General features: G+C 48.1%; 1 long non-coding RNA gene across 2 annotated transcripts; it reads right to left on the bottom strand.

Annotated features, from left to right (window-relative positions):
- Positions 1-12269: 12269 nt before the first annotated feature.
- Positions 12270-22113, bottom strand: LOC112860241 (uncharacterized). Of its 2 annotated transcripts, XR_015241314.1 has the most exons (5): positions 21813-22113; positions 19218-19337; positions 17419-18223; positions 13308-13434; positions 12270-12766 (listed from the first exon to the last, which is right to left on the bottom strand). It is a non-coding gene; the product is annotated as an uncharacterized LOC112860241 (long non-coding RNA). The 2 variants fall into 2 exon arrangements; XR_003223606.2 differs by lacking the exons at positions 12270-12766; positions 13308-13434 and having other exon boundaries at positions 16573-18223.
- Positions 22114-22681: the final 568 nt, after the last annotated feature.

Here is a 22681-nt window from a genome sequence, read left to right as displayed (position 1 = left end):
GGTGTCCTGGCAACCTCAGAATTACTTCACCTTTCCTGTCCTCGACCCTTTCAATTTATTTTTTTTTTCTCCTCTGTCCCCAGGGCAAGTCAGGGAGAAACACAACCGAAGGATCTTGACTCCAGCACTTACTGGCTGTGTGAATGCGGACAAATGATGTCGTTTCTCTGCATCTCAGTTTCTGCATCTGCGCAATGGGGATTAGGATTTACTTCCTGAGGTGGTTGTGAGGGCTGAGGAAGCTATCTGTGTCAGGTCTTTAAAACAGTGTGCAGGACACAGAGTGATCAGCAAATGTGGGCTGACATTGTCATAAGAAGAATACTTTTTATTATTACTATGGAATCAGAAGGTCAATTGCAGCTTCCTTAGTGTCCAAATCAAATGTTGCGATATGCTCCATAATCTTTATTTCTGGCATTTTCTTCTTAGGGAAATCGAGTGACTTAGAAGCTCGGTGGTTCCCGACGAGCAGTGGCATCGCTAGTAATTCTAGCTCTGCCACCTGCGGCTGCTTTTTAACCCAGTGGGCCTCAGTTTCCTTATCCGCAAAATGGGTCCCATAATAGAATCTATTTTACAGAATTGTGTGTTTCTTCATTTATTTTTGAGACAGAGAGCGACAGAGCATGAATGGAGGAGGGGCAGAGAGAGAGGGAGACACAGAACTGGAAGCAGGCTCCAGGCTCTGAGCCATCAGCCCAGAGCCCGACGCAGGGCTCGAACTCACGGACTGTGAGATCCTGACCTGAGCTGAAGTCGGACGCTTAACCGACTGACCCACCCAGGCGCCCCGTGTGTTTCTTCATTGAAATAGGGATTAAATGACATTTAATTCATTATTTGTATAATTGGTTGTTTAAAATCTATATTTTTTATTTGAATATAAGCTGTATTTTTTTATTTGAATTTAAGCTGTATATATAAAGCTGAATTAAAGCTGTACAAAGCTGTATAAAGGGACTACGTCTACGACTGAATCCCCACTATTCTTGTGAAGGTAGCCCCTCAATAAAAAGGCATTGAATAAATTACTAAATGTGATTTTGTATTTTGATTATTAAAAAATTACCATTATCTTACATTTCCCATGAAATACAGTATTTCTTTATCAATTGTCTTCTATTGGTCGCTAAATAGTCTATTGCATAAATGCCTCAGAGATGGTTTAACTTTTCATTTGTTGCTGGATATTAAGGGTATTTCAATTCTTCCTTATCTTAAATAACATTGTGACAGAATTCTGGCATGTAATGTTAAGTCTGTATCTTAGATTACTTCCCTAAAGTCCTTTTCTAGAAGTGGAATCTTGTTAACATCTTCTATTGAAAACGTTCTAGAACTGTCTACTTTATTTCCCTTCACTGCTTGTAGAACATTCACCCTTATTGTTCTGTGATTTTTTTCTTTCTCTCTGATGGCTTTGAGATAAATAACACCCAAGCCCGGAGGCTTAGCCTTACTCACCTCTCCTGCCCTTCATGCTAAGAGTACATGTTCTTGCGCCTATACTGGGAGTTACCAACATTTAAACCTCTGTCTTTTTTTCCCACGTTTTATTTATTTATTTTTATCATGACAATTGTACTCTTTAATCCCCATCACCCATTTCCCCCATCCATCACCCCCTTCCCTTTGGTAACCATCAGTTTGTTCTCTGTAGTTAAGAGTCTGTTTCTTGGTGTCCTCCTGTCTCGCTCTTTCCCCCTTTGCTCATTTGTTTTGTCTCTTAAATTCCACACATGAGTGAAATCAGATGGTAGTTGTCTTTCTCTGACGGACTCATTTCGCTTAGCATTATGCTGTCTAGTTCTATCCATGTTGTTGCAAATGGCAAAATTTTATTCTCACCATTTTTTTGTGGCTGAATAATATTCCATGTATATACCACATCTTCTTTATCCATTCATCCATCTATGGACACTTACGTTGTTTCCATTTCTTGGCTATTGTAGATAATGCTGCAATAAACATAGGAGTCCATGTATCCCTTTGAATTAGTGTTTTGTATGCTTTGGGTAAATACCCAGTTGTGTGATTACTAGATTGTAGGGTAGTTCTATTTTTAATTTGTTTAGAAACTTCCATACTGCTTTCCACAGTGCACCAGTTTGCATTCCCACCTTCAGTGCATAAGGGTTCCCTTTTCTCCACATCCTCACCAACACTTGTTTCTTGTGTTTTTGATTTTAGCCATTCTGATGGGTGTGAGGTGATATCTCATTATAGCTTTTATTTGCATTGTCCTGATGTTGAGCATCTTTTCATGTGTCTGTTGGCCATCTGGATGTCTTCTTTGGAGAAACTCCTGTTCATGTCTTCTGCCCATTTTTTAAATTGGACTATTTGTTTTTTGGGTGTTGAGTTGTGTAAGTTCTTTATATATTTTGGATACTAGCCCTTTATCAGATATGTCATTTGCAAATATTTTCTCCCATTCAGTAAGTTGTCTTTTAGTTCTGTTGATTGTTTCCTTTTCTGTGAAGACGATTTTTATTTTGATGTAAGATGATTTTTATTTTGATAAACTATTTCCCAATAGTTTATTTTTGCTTTTGTTTCCTTTGCCTCTGGAGACCTACCTAGAAAAATATCGTTATGATCGACGTCAGAGAAGTTACTGCCTGTGTTTTCTTCAAGGGTTTTTATAGTTTCAGGTCCCACATTTATGTCTTTAATCCATTTTGGGTTTATTTTTGCATATGATGGAAGAAATTGGTCCAATTTCATTCTGTTGCATATGGCTGTCTTAAGGAAGAAAAAAGATAAAACTCTTTGAAAAAATAACAAAAATGTATTTGTTAGATATTGTGGGTCATTAAGGGACAAAAATCATGAAAAGAAGGGAAAGAGAGAAAGGGGAGAGAGTGAGACAAAGAAGGAAAACTAGAAAGAGAAAGAGAGAAAGAGAAGGGAATGACAAGATGAGAAATGACCAGAAATAGCGTTTTAGGAAAAGAAGAATAATTAGAGAACCAGAAAGGAAAAAAACAAAACAACAACAACAAAAAAAAAAAACCAGAAAAAAAAAGTCCTGCTGTAGCAAAATACACATCTGGGCTTTGTACATCCCTGTAGTTTACATTTTGTCTGGCAATTTCTCAGAGATTTGAAGAAGCTATTGTGATTCCATAAGAGTAGTTTTTATTTTTATTTTGCTTTTCCCCAGGGGAAATTTACCTAGTTCTGTCTATTGTCTTTCTGGGGACATAGCTTCCATATGTCCATTCCCCTTTGGGGTGCCGGAGTAGTTCAGTCAGCTAAGCATCTGACTTCAGCTCAGGTCATGACTTCATGGTCTGTGAGTTCAAGCCCTGCATGGGGTAGAGCCCACTTTGGATCCTCCGTCTCCCTCTCTCTCTGCCCCTCCCCTGCTCATACTCTCTCTCTCTCTCTCAAAAAGAAATAAGGGTATTCCCGAGTGGTCCTGGAGTGAGCCAGTGAACAGTTTGCACGACACTGTCACTTCCTGTGTTGGGCACGTGAAACTTCTCTTTACTCTCTTTTTTTTTTTTTTCTTTCTTTCTTTTTTTTTTTTTTAAATTTTTTTTTCAACGTTTATTTATTTTTGGGACAGAGAGAGACAGAGCATGAACGGGGGAGGGGCAGAGAGAGAGGGAGACACAGAATCGGAAACAGGCTCCAGGCTCCGAGCCATCAGCCCAGAGCCTGACGCGGGGCTCGAACTCCCGGACCGCGAGATCGTGACCTGGCTGAAGTCGGACGCTTAACCGACTGCGCCACCCAGGCGCCCCATCTCTTTAGTCTCTTTAGCTCTCCGCCTGTCTCTTTCTGAAACATTTATAGCAGTGATCCCAAAACGTCTTGGGCTTAGATCTCTTTGCGCTCAAAAAAACTGGTGAGGACTACAGCTAGATTGTGTTGACGAAGATGATATCTCCTGATATTTGCCATATGACAAATGAAAACATATTAGTTTTGAAAATCTCGATTCATTAATCACTCAAAAATAAATCCATTACGTGTTAACATAATTAGCATATCTTTTTGGAAGATTTTCCACACCAAAAAATAATATGGGGGAAAATGGCATTGTTTTATACATTTTTTTAACATCTGGCTTTTATAGAAGACAACTTGATTCTCATCTGACTCTGCATTTAATTGCAATGTTGCAACGTGTCTTTTGTTGGAGTGTGTAAATAAAGTCCGGCCTCGCTCAGCGGCACAGTTTGGAAAATAGAGGAGGGGCGCCTGGGTGGCGCAGTCGGTTAGGCGTCCGACTTCAGCCAGGTCACCATCTCGCGGTCCGTGAGTTCGAGCCCCGCGTCAGGCTCTGGGCTGATGGCTCAGAGCCTGGAGCCTGTTTCCGATTCTGAGTCTCCCTCTCTCTCTGACCCTCTCCCGTTCATGCTCTGTCTCTCTCTGTCCCAAAGATGAATAAACGTTGAAAAAAAAAAAAAACTTTAAAAAAAAAAAAAAAAGGAAAATAGAGGAATATTTTAGTGGTCTTTTCGGATAGTTGTGGATAATCTTTGATATGACACTAAATTTGAAAAGTGGTAGTTTCTAAAAGGTTGTGGTGTAGAATCTGGAGCCATATCAACGAACATTTCATGTTTTATTGCATATAATCTATTGGTCTAGCTTTTACTTTATTTAAATGGATCTTTCACCCATGCATGGTTTTTGTGACGCATTGGTCACTGGGAAAATGTTAGTTTGCTGAGTTATGCTGATTTTCTAAATGTTGACACATTTCAGTCTACAATACCCCAAATAATCACATTCATTAATATAACCATCAATCTTTAAGTATTGGGAAGCTGCCAAGCTCATGGTAGCAGATAGAAATCTTTCCAAATTCACTTGACGCTTGAATTTTATCATCGACGACAAACATTGGTAGTGATTTTCCTTGAAGAAAGGAAAGGAAGCCTCACTTCATTCATTTTTGAGAAAATGTCTGCCATGTGTCCGCATCCGAATAACATTAGTTTGTCAGTGAGCCATTCTTTCAAATGAAAATAGTGTTTCATGACTAAGGCAGCTGACGCCTATTGCAAACCAACAACTACGGGCGTGTGCCTCCTCCAGACAAGTATCACAGTGCGGTGCCTGGCAGGGTCTGGATTTTGTCACGCAGGATACAACCGAGAAGTATACCCAAGGGTCAAGATTTAATAAAATGAACACTTTTCACTGCTTCGTAAAACACAGCGTAAGTGCAAAAGGCTTGCTTTCTTTCTTTCCTTCCGGTAGGTAGTGTATGGCGGTGAAAAACGTAGTGATGAACTGTACGGGTGATCCGGGCTGAGGCACCAGCAATTTCCCCCGCCTTTGTTTTGGTACCATCGGTGTGAATGTCAACACAGTGAAAAAGACCATGTAGTATCTTGAAACCAGTTTGGGCTTTGTGGATCCCTTGAAAGGATTTCAAGGACTTCCAAAGATCTGTGGACCACGGCTTGAGGACTGACTGTTTTCAGGATGACCTACTAGTTTCGTTAGATATGTTGAGTCTGACGCTGGTTCCATCAGTGGTGACTGGGTTGTCACCAACAGGTTGGGGGTTTTCAAGGACATAACACTAATAGTATTAGGAACTAATGTATCTTAGATGCTGTTTCGGATGCTCTGCCTATGTTATCTCACAGCAGCCCTTGAGTCGTTTCTGTTTTATGTCACTTTTAGATGAGGAAACCGAGGATCAGGGAGGTGAATTAACTTGCTGAAGAGCACACAGCTGGGAAGTAGGAGAGCCCACATGAAACTCTCGTCAGTCTGACTCCAGGGCCCACGCTCTGAACTGCTTTGTTATTGCTGGAGAGGCTGACAGGATGGGCAAAGTGAAGAAACAACACGTCAAGGGGGCAGGAGGTCAGAGTAGTGATTGAGAATCTTGGACCCAAGGGTCTAAGTAGCAATTCAAAGGTTTCCTCCAAATCTCTTTTCCCATCTGAGTCTCACAAAGGCTGGCTGAGTTGGCTGGTGAGGGTTCTTATTTCCATTCTATAGGTAAGGAAGTTGACTGTATCTAGCAGAGAAGGAGCCCCAGAGTCATATACTGGGAGAGCTCCACCTTCTCAACCAATGCCAAGGACCCAAGGCCCTTCTTGGCAGCCTTTCCCCTTTGGGGTGTCTGCTGTCACATGCCTTGGAGGGGAACTTGGCAGAACAGGCAGTGTGTTGCTTTTGCTGAGAGAGAGAGAGAGAGAGAGAGAGAGAGAGAGAGAGAGAGGAAGGGCAGGCCCATTAGCCCTGGTGCCATAAGGGAAAGTGATCGACCTCCCGGCACTGGTCTGGCCAGCAGTGAGAGTGAGCCCTCCTCACCTTGGGATCTGTAACTGAGACTCAAAGGGGTTCCCCATTCTGGGGGGTACAATTTACACGAAGCCAGAAACTATCTGCCAGCCGAAAAGGAGGCATGGAGGGGTGTGGGAGAGCTGAGGCTGGAAAAGTACACTGACGACTCTGAGGCCACTGACAAGGGGGTTTGGAGGAACAGAGGAAAGGGTCCCCAAATGTAGCTCAAATCTCTCTTTCTACCCAAGGAGAAACTGAGTCCCACAGAGAAGAGGGAACTTGCCAAAAGTCACACAGCTGGTAAAAATGCCATGCTGGCCCCCAGACTCCCTGATGCTTAAAGCACAGCACTCTCAGAAAAGAGACCATGTTCTGACAAATAAAAGCAGGCCTGCCCGGTGTCCCCACTCTGCTGTCTCAGAGCAAACAGAGGCGCAACTTGTAGCCAAGGTTGCTTTGTAAGGAGAAGCTCAAGCTCTGGGGACCTGCGCTCCTTCCACAAAACCCTTGCCAACAAGGGCCCCGAACTGGGATGGAATTTCTTTGGTTTCTCAGGACATCCCCCCTGGGTTCCTGATCGTGTTCCCAAGCGGGCTTTCTGTTCAGTTCACTCTGACATTCTTTCCCTTTCAATGAGTTGATTTGGCCTTTGTTCTTTTGTTTATATTCCCTAGACAATCCACAGTTCCTGAGAGTTAACAGGCCTCCTGGATGCGGAAGAGGGGAAGTTTCAGGACTGTTCCCGAACGTCCAAACCTTCAAAGCCCCATGCAAGGCCAGCAAGCAGCCTCCAGAATCAAGGGGGAGATCCTTCCCGAGTCAGGGTCAGATGGAATGCCTATTCTCAGCTTGGCATTCTCGTTGGTCTCCCTGCCCCAGGGCAGTGCCCTCCCTGGCCTTCCAGGGGAGGCTCCGTGTAGAGAAAACTTCCCAGGAATCGGGGGAGGATCACCCGGTCCCCCAGCTCCTTTCCTCATTAGCAGGCTGAATTCAGAATTTTAATTCTTCAGCTTCAGGTTTTGATCACCAGGGCAAAGGGCAGAATTGTAGGGAACCCTCCCCTTCCTCCCCCTGCTCCCCCTGTGCTCTCCCTCCTCCTCCCCCTCCTCTTTCTTCTTTTGTCCACAGATATTTATTGAGAATCCGCTATATTCAAGGCCCTGTTTTTAGAACTGGGGATTCATCAGTGAAAGAAGCAAACACATTCTCTGAGGGAGCTGACAATCTGTAGTGATGTCAGGCCACACGTGGAGCAGAGTGTGGGTGAAGGGCTGTTTAGACTGGGTCGTTAGGGATGGGCTTAGTTAGGACTAGGGTCAGGAGGAGAGGCAGGAGGAGGCGGTGTTTGACCTGAAGGTGAGACACCTGAAGGAAGCAAGAGGATGTGCCCCGAAACCATCTGAGGAAGACATCTCTACTTGCCAGAATGGTCACCGCAAAAATGCCTTCCACCCATAGATAGCACGGGACCAGCTTCCTTCTGCTTCCTGGTGATATCCTCCCCCACATTCTTGAAGACGATTCTTAGGTCCCAATTCAACCTTCTTCTCCTTCTCCTCCTCCTCCTCCTTCTTCTTTTTTTAATGTTTATTTATTTTTGAGAGAGACAGAGACAGAATGCGAGTGGGTTAGGGGCAGAGAGAGAGGGAGACACAGAATCCGAAGCAGGCTCCAGGCTCCGGGCCGTCAGCACAGAGCCCGACGCGGGGCTCAAACTCACGAGCTGTGAGATCATGACCTGAGCTGAAGTCGGACGCTCGACGGACTAAGCCACCCAGGCGCCCTTTCTTCTTCTTTTTCTTCTTCTTCTTCTTCTTCTTCTTCTTCTTCTTCTTCTTCTTCTTCTTTAGTGTTTATTTATTTCTTTTGAGAGAAAGAGAGAGAGCACAAATGAGTGAGTGGGGGAGGGGCAGAGAGAGAGGGAGAGAGAGAATCCCAAACAGGGTCCGTGCTGTCAGCGCAGAGTCCGATGAGGGGCTCCATCTCACGAACCATAAGATCGTGACCTAAGACAAAGTCAAGACTAGGGTGCTTACCCAAGCAAGCCACCCAGGCACCCCGTCCCCAATCCAACCTTCTTATCTCAGCAAATCTGGCCGTTATTTCACCCCAGAGTGCCCTTTCATGGTAACCTTCCCTTAACAGCCTTCCCCAAACAGCCATTCTAGAATCTGCGGTTAGCTGACTAATTCTTTGTTTCTTCTTCTGCCGTTCTTATCCTCACAAGAGTCCAGAGTTTCAGAGCTGGAAGTGCCCTCTGAGCTCGGATGGCCTGACCCCTTCACTTTAGAGATGGAGAAAGCAAGGCCCAGGCATAGAAACGGCCTTGCTAATGGCGGATCATGGGGTTAGTTACAGAAATGGCATAGCGGGGCCTGTGCTCAGATGTCCCACTGATACAGTGCTCTTTCTCCTTCTGTCCCCTCCCCATCCCACAGCACATAGCACTGCTGTTCCACAACTACTTTCTATACTTGGAGAATAACAATAACAGCCCATGTTTCTCCAGAACTCGGGTTTCCTCTTGCACTGTTGTTCTGTTCTTCTCTGAGGACATTTTCTGAGAAGGGAAAGTCTCTGTAGGTTTCTTTTATCTCTCTCTCTCTCTCTCTCTCTTTCTCTTTCTTTTAAACTAAATATTATCTTTTGCTCCATGCCAGCCTCTGTGCTAAAGGCTTTACACCCAGGATTTCATTTAACACTCAACTCTTTTGTGAAGCGTTGTTATAATCATTCTTATTGAAACACTGAAACACTGGAAAGCCCAAATTCAGAGAAATGGAATAACCTGCCGAAGTTCACACAGTCGGAGAATGGATGGTGGAGCTGGAATAAGAACCCAGGCAGGGTGGCTCCAGAGCCTGTACCTTCGTGTGATAGGCTAGTCGGTTCTTCAGGTACGGCCAGGGCAGAGTGCTCCTGTGGAAGCCTCTATGTCTTCGGCCATTTTGGTTACTTTCCTTGTCTCCATTATCATAGCAGGTAGACCAGGCCAGGAACCTACTCTCCTCCAGCCCTTTTCCTAGAGGCTCCTGACACATAGGTTGGCATGCTTAGCATCTCCTGACCTTGACCCCTTGGCCACAGCTGATGCGGTTCCACAGGTGATGTGATTCAGAACGGTAGCTTGACCCACAGAAGACCAACTATGGGTTGGCAGGTATGGTGTGAACACTCTGACCAATAGTCTGGGGCCCCACTGAACTTATGGGACCTTGTCTCTTGGAGAGCAGTAAGACAGAATGAAGGCACAGAACAGTGCTCCTAATCAGAGGAGGCAGCGACAAATGCCCACTGCTTATGGACACACGAGATAATCCAGTCACTCAGAGTGAAAAACTATCCAAGTGAATACTATGCTGGCCTCCGTGGAGCTTGGCTCTGTGGCTCAGATGGTTTCTTATCTTCTTTACTTTTCTGTGAATTCTTAAAATAAGCCTCTGGTAGATGAATCACATAAGTGGCTCTCTGTCCAAGCTCCCTGGAAGGGACAAGTAACCCTCCTCAGTCTGGGTCCCTTCAGGCGCTTCTGTCAGCTCAGCTGGCCACCCTCCCAGCTCTCCCACACACCCACATCAGCCAGGACTCCCGTAGTTCTACATTTCACCAGCCCCTCAGTAGACCTGAGAGCAGTCTCCCCAAGGGAGGCCTAGGAACGTTCTGGTCAGATTCCTGAAGCCCACCTCAAATCCGTGAATCAGAACTTCTATGGGTGGTGCCTAGGGAAGGCATGTCCCCAAACTCTTTGAATGCTTTTATTCCCAAGTGATTTTGCTGGATCCTGAAGTCTGAAAACAGCGGTCATGGAGAACTACTTCTGAGTTCGATATTCATCTCAGGTTCTACCAAATGTGGTGAGCATACATTCCATGGAGAGTGAACCTATCTTCTGCTGGGGGGAGGTGGAGACGGGGAACAATGGGTCATAGCAGCCGACACCTGCTCTTATGTCTTAGGAATGGATTACACCTGAGATTGCAAAATACCACCCGTGAGCTGAGTTTGCGGATTGCGAAAGTATTATTTTTTTGTAAGTTTATTTATTTGTTTTGAGGTGGGGGGAGGAACAGAGAGGGAGGGAGAGAGAGAATCCCAAGCAGGCTCTGGGCTGTCCGTGGGCTTGAACCCACGGACCGCGAGATCATGACCTGAGCCCAAATCAAGACTCAGATGCTTACCCAACTGAGCCACCCAGGGGCCCCAAAGTATTATTTTTTAGAGGTTTTGTATGATACGCTAACCTTCATTATCAGAAGATTTCACATACACACAAAATATCACTTCTGGCTTTCCTTGAAAATCTGGAAGGTCTAGGAGCATTGAGCCTGCATTCTGTTGGCAATGATTGACTATTACTGAAGAGCAGTTTGGGCTTTGGTGCCCTTATGACATCAGGGCCCCTCTCCAAATTTGAGCCTGTGCCAGTGGTTCAGGAAAACTGGGAATGAACACATTTCTTGGTGGATGTAAAGAATATCCCTTCCTGCTTATCAGGTCAACTTTGTTCTGAAAACAACACAACTCAAAATGGCTCACTTTACTCGTGCCTAACGTGTGCCTCATCCTCAAGGCACTTGAGCTGAGACCCCGGACACGGACTCCAGCATCCCTCCCCTGGGCTGTAACTGGAAGCTAAGAGTACACCATAAAACCAGAGACGGATTTTAGCATCTGATTGGGTGGTGCAACGTCCTCTTCGTACAGATGGAGAGACGGCAGCCCAGAAAGAGGGAGAGCCATTCTGGGGGTTACCCGGGAAGTGGGGCATGGCCAGGGTGCCAGCCCATCTTCCTCCAGAGCCTCGTCCAACCCTCCCCATTCTTCACGTAACAGCTGGCACTATTCCCCCCAGGTTCCCTTAACCTTTGGCCATACCAATTTTTTCTGGGTATTTACTGTATTCCAAGCACAGTGCTAACAAAAGTGTTTTACCAGCATTGTCTGATTTCATCGTCATCCCTGTTTGACAAATAAGAAAACTGAGGTTTGCGGTCACTCGGCTTATTAGTGGAAGGGACCTGAATCCCGGCCTGGGGGTGCCCAGGCCCTCCGCTCTGGGCGACCTCTTACTGTAAACCGTCAGCCCTTCCGGGAAGACACCATGCTGTTCCCATTTTATAGCTGGTGGGACCAAGAGCGTGAGTGGCTGGCCCAGGATCATATAGCTGATGATGGATACAGTGAGGACCGAAAGCTAGGTCTGGCTCCAGTGTTTCTAAACTGTGGGCTTGCTCGCTGTTTTTCCGCCCATGATGGAATCCCCTGGAAATCTTCTAAGAGTTCATTTGCATTGCTTGGTCTGCAATCACCCTACAGAGCCTAGTATCATATGTCAGTTTGGGTGTGTGGAGGGGGCTGGGTGCATTCTGCGGCATGCCGGGTGTACCTGTGTGCTTTTATGATCCCACAACTTTCTGTGCCGAGAGCAGTGAATAGCAGACACAGCCTAGACCCTCGGGTGATGTGACTCCCACGAATGGGGGGATCTGAGTGTGCGGACAAGAAGGGACTTCTCCACTGTCACACAGTGAGAGCTAACTCTCCGAAGCCTACAGCCCGAACTCTCCAGAGCCCAAAGGAGAACGTGGGGCCCAGATTTTTTCCTGCAACACCCTTTTCTCTTCCGGACACACGATGCTGGTTCCCTCCCATTCCAGTGCAATCGGTAAAATGCTATGAAATGATGCAATGCCTTTCTGTTGTCTTTCCCTCACTGTGTGAAGCATGATGGCGATGGCCTCGTGTCCTCATATGTGAAAGATCCTCATCACTCGGGATCCCGACGCCCCAGAAAGAGTGGCCTTGGTCAGTGGTTTTGCCATCGAGCTTCAAAGAACCCTCAGCTTTCTTGTAGCCACTTCCGAGATTTTGAAAGTAATAACCATCTTTGCCACCCCAAAATAAAGACCCAGCTTGACGAAGGAACATGTTAATCACTCGCGTAAAATATATTTTGTATATTGGGGTTTAGCGCAAGACGTCTTTTAAAGAAAGAATTCTGCTGCGACAAAAGATAGCAAATCTCATTTTCTAGGATGTCATGAGTCACTGAGCTATAGGATACATCTGCTCAGAGGTAGAAAGTAATCGTGGATCAAAGTCAAAGATCCCAGCAAAGTGGAGGAAACCAAATCTTCACCGTGGGCGAACCAAGTACCTGGCCGAAAGGTGATCCCGCCTTCCCAGAATCCACTCCTCAGTCTTCTGGGACAACGGTGGGGCAGCGTTTCCTCTGTCCCTGCTAGGCATGCATTGGCCTGCCCGTTCTCTGCGACAGGGTCCTGGAATGGCCAGCTCTCCCTTGGCAAGAGGGTCTGAGCTTGCTGCTGGCTCTTACTGCTCAGCCTGGTCTGTAGGATTCTCTGCATCTCCACCGTGCGTTCGAGAACCCAGAGTCCTGGCCGCAGAATCTGGCCCTGGATACCCGGAGGCAAGGGTTACCGGGGAGGGGGTGCTGTGAAGTCTTCTGGTCACGCAACCAGAGCGGCTGTTTCCTTCTCTGTGAGCACAAGGGATTAGGAAGGTCCGTTCACCCAGGAACGAATGAGAAAAGCAAACAGATGAAGCAGCTATACACTCAGGCCTGTTCTCCTCTCTCCTCTGTTTCCTCAGAGCGTCCCCAGTACGGGCAGGCAGGCGTGCTTACACACACACACACACACACACACACACACACAGGCACGGAATCAGATTCAAACTTAGTTCAGCCGTAGTTCTTAGTAAAGTGGTTTAACTTGTCAGGCCAGATATTCTGCTTGTCTGCCTCTGAGCCAGACTTACCACCTCCCCTGCTTGTCTTTTTCTACCATAGGAAAATAACCATGGGCTTCACAGTGCAGCCAGGCCCGGTCTCCCAGGCAGCTGGCCCAGCCAAGGAGCCCTCTGGGGGCTCATGTCCTCCACACCATCAAGGCCAGACTCCCTACCGTTAGGCACTCAAGATCTCAGAGGTTCTCTGCGCTGAGTCATCCTCTGCAAGCCTGTCTATCCTACATGTGGGAGAGGTGGGTGCCCAATATCTCAGGAAGAGGAAGAGGTACCTCTATCTCCTAAAGAGGCTCCCAGGATCTCTGCATCACGCTGGAAGTCTGTCTTCATTCCCATTGCACACCATGGTGGCTTTGGGGCTGCACCTGCCCCACAGACGTGTTTGGTTTCGTCCCTGCCCTGGGGGATGCCACAACATTGTTTCATAAATTTAATTTAAATCCAAAATTTAATTTTTGAATGCCAAATTTCAGCCCCCACAGACCTTAGACTTCGGACTGCTCTTGAAAAATTGCACATGTGGTAACCTAGATCGCCATTCCCATGTGGCAGGAATCTGATGAAGGTAGATGGCCAGTGTTCCTTTTAGGCTTAATCCGTTTCTCTTTCCAGTTGAGCCCCTGTAGGCATTGGTATTTGCAACGTCTGTCTTAATTAAAACTAAGAAAATGATATTGATAATTGTTGACATACAGTGAGTAGCTTACCTCTAGTGGACACCATGCTAGGGAGCCCGCACACGTACGTAATACTCACGAAAGCCCTCTGAGGTCAATCCATTATCATTCCCATTTTACAGATGGAAAGTAGAGGTTCATACGAGTTCAGGGATTTGTCCAAGGTCACACACGTAAGATGAAGCAGAACCAGATTTTCCCGACTCTAGAAACTACGCTCCACAACGATTCCAAGATGTGGGTAGACGCCGTTCATGGAGAGAACTTTCGTGAAGATAACTCCCCAAATTTCTCCAGCCCTTTTCTACATGTGGAGTTTTAGTCTCTGCGTCCAACGGGCAGAAGGATCTTGCCACTTGTACGTCAGCAGGTATCCACCGTAGGGGAAATGTGAGTAACAGACCGGAGTGGGCTTTGCTTTATTCTCCTTTCCAGACCCCCAACCCCTTCTGTTCCTCCCGACTTCTCTGCTCATGCTGCAACCGTGCAGGAACTTCGACCTCATCACCGACTCTCCCCTCCCCCCCATCGTTTTCCATCAACATCCAACCTGTGCCGAATCCTGTTCATACTTTCTCCACGTTTCTGGTTTCGGACCTTTGTTTTCTGTCTTCCCCTCAGGTCAAATCTGCCCTTCGAGGCATTGCCATATTAATCTTCTTAAACCGTTGGTCAGATCACATCACCCTCTCCTTATACTGGCCCTCCACTGGCTGGTGGAGGCAGGCTCCCCTTCTTTGGCATGGCCTTTGCGACGCTCTACGATGTTGGGGAAATGTCTCCAAGGCATAGCTTTCTGCAGCCCTCCAGCCAAGCTGAACTATTCCCAATTTCTCAAATGTTCCCAGTGCTTTCTGTGTCTAGATGCCCGTCCCTTCTGTTTGGAATGTTCCAATGTGCAGCCTTCCTTGTGAAATTTCACTCCCTCTTTTAAGGTCCAGCTCGAAAGCCACCTCTAGAAAGTCTTCCCTGACCAAACTCTTCCCCTCTCAGTTCTTTAGCCACATGCCTCCCCGCTTGACGGCTGTTGACGGGACATCTAGTATGCGCCAGGCACTGTGGGTACTCATTCATGCATTCTTCCAACTTTTGGCAAATGCTCCTTGAGTGCTTCCTATATGGCAGGTACTGTCCTGATGCAAGAGATGCAACACTGGCTGCCGTGACGCGATGTCGGTGCCGCGAAGAAAGGATAAAGTGGCTGAGTCCGGCTCACCGGGCGTGACAAATACACGTGAAGAGTGAACACGGCCCACCAGACATCCAGGGACACATGCTCCAGGGATGTGCAGGCCTAGCCGGACCCGCCCAGGAACGAAAGTTCGGGAACAGCCTCTGGCAATTCTGTGGCTCCTCCTGCGTCCTGACTCCTTCTTTGATGTCGATCTTGACGCTGCGGCTGCTGGGCCTTTGTGTTTAGCTCTCTCCCAAGGAAATGCAGCCCCGAGAAGGATCAGCTCCCAGGGAGGCAGGAGCCCCCCCCCGGGGGGGCTGGACGCTGGAGGCTCTGTCCCGGGGCCAAGGGCACCACTGTCAGGGGAGGCGATGCAGAGCTGGACCACCGGATAGCATGAGGCTGTGCAGCCAGTGAGAACAGGGCCCGCAGGGAAGCATGAGGGCGGGCCTTTGCTTCCACAGTGGAGTCTGAAGTCTGCTGATGGGACTGCCAGTTTTAGTGGAGAGGAGCTCAGGCTTGCTGACCGTGCCGTGGAAATCGCAGGTAAACCGGTTGCCTCCTCTGTGCTCCACTCTCTCACGTCCTGGCAGTGGGACATCCCCGACCGCTCTCCTCTCCCACACCGGTGCCGATGAAAGCCACCAGGGAGCACGTGCGAAGGCTCAGTGGGACATGTGCTGTGTGGTTTCTCCTTGAAGGCTCACCCACAGTCCTTATCCTATATGCTTGGTAGGCAAGGACACTCAGGCCTCCAGGGGCTAGCAGATTTGCGCAAGGGCGCATCACGCACACGGGGGTGTCGGAATTCAAACCCAGCCAGAGGCCAGACTCTGGAGCCCCTGTGTTTAACCACATCAGAGCATGGCCAGCTCTGCTGTTAAAATTACACCTGACTCCAAGGCCTCCTTCAAACGTCACCTCTACTCTGAGGCTTTCCTTGATTGGGTCGTCCATGTCTGCCTATGGTGTGCCTAGCTGCCCCGAGCAGTAGTTGTCGTTCATTCATTCCACAACGATTGTCCGTCCACTACCTCTTCTCTGGGGAAGCCCCATGTTCAGTTAGGATCAAGGCTAACTATGCCATCAGAGCTGGCGCCTCCCCAATTACGTCTGCTTGAAGCAGCCGCCATCCCTTCCAGGGCCCGAGAAAGTCCCGGGTCTTTTCCCTGGGTGTTACAACCAGAAACTGTCCGAGCCACTTAAGAATTCAGGTCAGACATATGGAAATTCAGCAAGCCGCAAAACAAGCAGGTGGAAAAATAGCAGGGAGTTTCGCCGGGCCAGGCAGCGCCGGAGCGGGGAGCATTCGTAATTCTTGCCCCTCTCCCCGCAACGATCCCGCAGAGCTGAATTTCCGAGTCCGCCCCAGAGAAGGTGATGATCCGTGTAAGCTGTGCTCCCTGGGATTCTGGGGTTGGGGGAGTTTGCCAAGGTTGTATGACATCGCTTTAAGCAAAGACCTTCTTTCCTCGGGGTGTTGTCTTTCCAGTGCCTCTGCGACCCCTCTGCCAGGATGTAGACGGAGCCTGCGACTCGGGCAGGTTCCCAGGCTCAGACAGGTCCCAGAGGAGTCCGTTCCACTCCCACCCCACCCAGTGACCTAAAGGTACTTCTTTAGTCAATCAGGAGACATTTAGAGAGGAGGATGGGAGGAAATTCGCTGAAAGGAATCCCAGGCAGCTATTATTTTTAGGTTTATTTATTTATTTTTGAGACGGGTCGGGGGCGGGGGGAGTGAGGGAGGGAGGATCAGAGAGAGGGGGGGAGAGAGAATCCCAAGTAGGCTCCACGCTCTTAGTGCAGAGCACGATTTGGGGCTCGAATTCACGAATGGTAAGATCATGACCTGAGCCGAAATCAAGAGTCAGACACTTAACCAGCTGAGCCACCCAGGTGCCCCCAGGCAGCTGTTTAGAAGGTGTAGTCTTTTGGCCCCCATCCCTCCTGAAGAAAGATCTGACAGGCTCTGGAGGCAGTGGTTGTCAGCATTTGTACAGAACAGATGGACCTTTGAGAATCATGGCAAGTTTATGAAATCTCCCCCCACAAAAACCCCGCCTCTCCCACACACAACTTAGTGTCCAATTTTAGGGTATTCAGGGGCTTCCTGAAATCCACCCATGAACCCAAGTTCGATGTCCTTACAGTGTTGTAAGCACACAGGATGATTTTAGGTGGTGTGTGGAGAAAGATCGTTTCAAATTTTAATCCCCGAGTGGTTATTTGAACTTGTACCAAAGTCATCATTAACACGTTAAATCTGTGACCTTGTAAATGTTCTGGGGATGGGGTTAAACTAAAAAAAAAAAATTATGACTAGAACTAAAGACGATTTTAGAGGGAGCGTTAAGTCAATGAGCAGTGGTTCTGGGCCAGGGTGGGAGGGGCCCTGAGCTGGAGAAAAGGCTGGAAAGTCCTGAACGCAGGTGGACGTTTTGGATGCACTGCTCTGGTTTCTGGAATCTTCCAACCAATTGATAGTCTCGTGGCAGATGAGGCAACTGAGGCCCAGAGGGTTAGGTGACTTACCTAAGTGCTCCCAGTAGTCGGAAGCACATGGGCAGAAAGTCCCCGGGGCGACAGGCTCCTAGGCCAATGTGTTTTCCATAGCCCCATTCATTTTCCTGTTTTCTACCTATGCAGTTACATGCTCAGAGGGCAAAAGGAGGAGTCTACCTGGGTTCATTCTGGGAACAGAGAGAACAAATAGTAACCTCAGATCGCCAGTTGGAGTGCTGTCACTTTCCAAGGGCTTTCACAAGTATTTTCCTTAGACTCTTCCCACTGTTGATACTTATAAATGAAAAAAGCATTTCAAGATGCTTGTCATTCCTCCCGCATTGTTCCAGGTTTGACTGTACAGACTCAGGAAATGGTCCGATGTCTTCCCCCAGGGCTTTCTCCTATTTAGCTAGACTCATAAGACAGAATCAGTTTTGCATGTTCCGAGGCCTCTTTCCATTGGGGTTGACATGGTGCTTGCTGGTCTGGTTGCTGGGTTGAAAACTAATGGTGTCCCATACAAAGAAGTTTCTTTAAATCCTCTGTCCAGGTCAGCCCCCACCAGCTCCTGCCGGGAACATTGTTGTGGCTTCTGAGTGCATCCCGTTAAGTAGGGGAGGGTGGCCAGAAAGAGGATGACAGGACAGGTAGGAGGCTGGAGGTTGAATCAGAGGAGTGGCAGCTGAAGGAACCGGTGTTGGCCGGATAGCAGACAAAAGACTCTAGGTGCCAATCCAAGGTCACCGCCCACAGGTCTTTAAAGGGTTGTGGTGGGGCGGGGCAGGGCAGGGCAGGCACCGTGCTGCAGGCGGCAGAGTGGGTGGGTGGGCACCTGGGGAAAGGAAGGAAGGACAGGCTCCTGGTGTCACTGTTCTCACGCAGGCATGCAGGCTAGAAACCTGCATTTTGACATGACATCTGATTTTCAAATGGTGGCCGCGCATTTCAAAACCATCTGAAAACATCGCGTGGCCAAGCAAAACACAGCTATGAGTCAGATCGGATCCATAGACTATGTTGTAACTTCTGCCTCTATGGTCATGAGGATATTTCGGGGTTCCTGGTTGCTGACCAGTCCTAAAGGCCAAGCCTGGGCTCCCCCTTTTTGAAAGTGCCACTGCCTAGGGTGTAGTCCCACGGGCAGTGTTCAGGGGACACATTGGATTGATGACAGACAGCATTTTTAACACTCTTTAGGACAAAGTGGTAGCTTTGGAAGAGGTGGAGAACTCTAAGAGGTGGAGAACTCCTTCTGGAGGGAAGGGGGGGGTCAGTCACTGGAGGAGGCGGCATGGTGGCAGGAAATATTGCTATAGAGGCAGGTGAGAGATGGGATCGGATGCTCTTCTGTGATTTTATGACAGTCACTCCTCCTGACCCTCAGCCCACCCCCGGAGGACTTCCAAGTCCCTACATCCTGTGTCCCCTTCTCGGTTTCCACCAACCCTGAGGAATCCCTCTGCAGAGCCAGCCTGGGTCAAGTTGCCTGCTTCCTGCCACCTCAGGGCTCCCTCTGCTCGTAACGTCTTCCTGCTTTCTCTACCCACCACCCTCTACTCAGCCACTCCCTGGGCCAGCGTCTCCGGAGCCCAGGCCAGGTCGGTTCCCCAGTCACGTGCTACATCAGCACACTCACTACGGTGACACCACACATTTCTTTGTGTGATGATCAGATTCTTGTCTCACTGGTTTAGATTACGCCGATGCTGTCTTTTAATGCTGATATTCGGTGATTTGGGGGCAATCAACCAGTGAAGGGCAGAGCCAGAACCATGGTTCTCAACCTCTATTTCTGCCCCGGGCACCCAGGAGATTACAGCACGCACCTGGTATGAACTGGACTCCTGGATTCAGAAACACTCACGTAAAGGTTAAGGGCACATTTTCTCTGCCGCTTGTTAGGTGGGTAACTTGAGACCAGCTGCAGCGAGCCTCAGTTTTCTCATCTGTAACATGGAAACAATCATACTGTCCCACAGGGTTCTTGCGAATAAGACAAACCTGGGCTGGAAATCGTAGCTCCTTCTCACTTGTGTGTAACCCTTGGAAAGTGACTCAAGTGAGGATAGCTACTTATCTCGAAGTCTGACATGAGAATATTTTAAAATCTCAGGCCAGAACCTCCTGCTATGGGTCCCAGCTGGAGTGTTGGATATTTGCTCTCTCCACCAATTAGCAGATCCCCGAATACCGGAGCACTAAGGGAGAAATGAGGATAAATCATGGTTCTCAACTGGGGGGCATTTTTCCTGCAGGGGACATTTTGCAATGTCTGGAAACATTTCTGGTTGTCACAGTGGTGGGCAGGAAGGTGCTGCTGGCATCTAGTGGGTAGAGGCCAGAGAGGCTGCTGAATATTATACAATGCACAGGGAAGCCCCCATTGCAAAGAATGATCTGGAACTAAATGTCAACAGTGGACTAAACGGTAACCAAGGAAAACAGACTACAATGAAAGAAAAGAACTTCCTGCGGTTTTATGTATATGTACAATATACACACATATGCATACACATACACGTATGTGTATACATTTATGTGTATATGGGCTGTAAAATGTACTGTATGTGTATGTACATATCTTGTCATACGTCCTCAAGTCCATATGCCTATAGCACTGAGAGCCAGCACAAAGACAAAGCCATGGCACAGAACTCCCAGCCGTGAGCCAAACTGACTCACCCACCGGAGGCTGATTTACCGGAATGAGAAATTAAGCATTTGATCTACGCACAACTTTTTAGGAAAGCAAAGCTTCAGGGAAACTGGAGTGTCCCTGGTGTCCTATAGAGCGTGATCACGAAGCATGCCATACGTTTGTGCCCACATCCTCTTCCTGCCTAACCTTTCCAGGACTGAGTAACTCCTGCCTTTCGGAAACCCTTTAGGAAAGTGAGGGGCTGAGAAGTTGCGGGCAGTCGGAAAGTGGCGAGGGGCAGGCCTTCGTGCTGTGCCACCAACTGGCCACCTACGCTGCCTCACTTTCCCCTCTTGGGCTTTCGTTCTCTCATTGCAGAAATGGGAGTGTGGATGAAGTGACCCTGTAAGTGTTCTTTCTGTTTGGACATCACGGACTCTTCGCTAGGAAGGGAAGAGGGGAACTCCCTCGTGGAGGGTCTATTGTCCCCACCTCTGTGCTAGGAAGGACATATAAGAAAACCCGGGAACAGCAGCTTGGGAAGTAGAGAATAAGACAAACCTGGGCTGGAAATCATAGCTCCTTCTCACTTGTATGTAACCCTTGGAAAGTTACTCAGAATGAGAATAGCTGCTTATCTCAAAGTCTGACACAACATTAAGAAGATACTGTTTGAACAGTCTCTGACACAGAGTAAGCACTTAATAAATAGAAGCTGCTATTATTATTATTATTATTATTTTTATTATTAGGTATTAGGTGATGGCAGTAGTGTGATTAAGAGATGGGTTTTTTGTGTGTGTATGTGTTTTTTTTTTGTTTTTTTTTTTTTTGTTTTTTTTTACTGATTTTACAATCTACCAGGAGACCAGAGGAGGGGCATAGAAAATGATTAAGCAGTGAATATCAGCACGGCCACTCGCATGTAAGGTGAGGGTTGCATTTAAGAAAGAGAAATTAATTCCAGCTGAAGAGATCACAGGAGGCTTTGTTTGGTTGGAAAAGGCAGAGAGAGGGTTGGGAGCATTCTGGAATATGCTAGAAAATTCCATCACCTAAAACGTTGTCCGGATTCTAAATGCCATCATCTTCACTTCCCTGGCAACAATGAAATGGGACTAGCAAGTTCTCACTGTGGTCTACAAGCTGTCTGTGGAACTGATGGAGACCATGCATACTTTATGATCCGCCTGACCCTTTCAAAAAGAACTGGAAAGAAAGAAGGAAAGAAAGAAAGAAAGAAAGAAAGAAAGAAAGAAAGAAAGAAAGAAAGAAAAGAGGAAGGAAGAAAATCAAGAAAGCAAAGAAGGAAGGAAGGAAGGAAAGAAGGAAAGAGAAAGAAAGAAAGAAAGAAAGAACGGAAGGAAGAAGGAAAGAAAGACCGAATACATTCCGTGTCCAAGAGAAGTACTTGCTGGCAGGACACAAGCGTACAGATAAAGTGGGGGAGAAAACAAGCAGGAGAATTCACAGTGCCTCTTCTAACCAGGAATTTAGGGTGAGTGTTTAAAGAGTGAATGTCTTCCCCTTAACCCTTCGGTGGCTCCGAGGCTCACACGCAAGCTGTGTGGAGCGTCCCTGCCACACCCAGGGCTCTCAGGGAGCAAAGTGACTTCCTCAGATGGGAGATTAGGGCCATGAAGCCGGCCGTACGCAGTGGGACAGAGCCACTGAGTTGCTGTCACAGCCTGGCCTCCTGCCTCTAATGAAGGAACCGCAAGCGGGGTGGGGCACAAGGTCCTGGAACTGGGGGGAACAGAGCCGGGCTGCGACCCTAGCTTACCTGTGGCGGGACCTCCTACATCAGAGCTGGAACGGGATGAAGCAGGAGACCACAGGTAAAGGGACCACCGGAAGACACCAAGTGCTGCATACGGAACAAAGGTACTATGACCGTCATTTTCAGAGATGAGGACCTGAGAGGCATCGAGGGGCAGCTCTTGGGCCGGGTCTCGCACAGTAAGTTGGTGGCAGAGCCGGAGAAGTGTTCCATCGCGCCGGGCCTGATGGGCAGGGTGCGGGCAGGCCCGGCCCCCTGAACAGCTGGGTGCTCTGCTCCAGCCGAGGAGCCGAGGAACCCAGAAGCCCGGTCTGGGGCTGGGGCTGGGGCTGGGGCTGGGGCTGGGGCTGGGGCTGATAAACACGCCAGAGGCATATCCGGCACGGTTCTCACTGCTGCGGCCTGCTCCACTGCCCAGGCACGCGGGTTTGTTGTGGGAAGCCCTAGGGAGCCGAGAGGAAGAGCTTGGGAGAACATGTGGGAAATTGAGCCCGCCAAGAGAAATGAAAAACACGTTAGATGGTGTGAAGGGAAGAGGACGCAGAGACCATCCATAGCTTCAATGTTTCCATCGTCGGTGGCAGAGAGGTGAAAGCGACCTTCTGCAAGGCCAGCCTGAGCCCGAGGCCCGGGCCGCCTAAGCAAAAGGCCTCTGGATTTTTTTTTTTTTTTCCTCTGTCAAAACTTGTGCACAGACAGCGACTGTGATCGCTCCGGGCCAACGTGCAGGATTTCCAGTTTGGCTCCTAGGTAAGTCCCCGGAAACCAACTTGTGTGTACTCTGGGGGCGGAAAGGCTAGTCTAGTGACAAATTTCCCGACCTTCTGAGTCAAGAGACAGGGACACAGGATGGCTTCCATTGCAACTGGCTG

This window comes from Puma concolor, chromosome A1 (assembly GCF_028749965.1).
Source record: "Puma concolor isolate L17-30 chromosome A1, mPumCon1.1.hap2, whole genome shotgun sequence".
Classification (NCBI taxonomy): domain Eukaryota; kingdom Metazoa; phylum Chordata; class Mammalia; order Carnivora; family Felidae; genus Puma; species Puma concolor.
The sequence above is the reverse complement of the archived record's forward strand: the minus strand, read 5'-3'. Positions and strand labels throughout refer to the sequence as shown.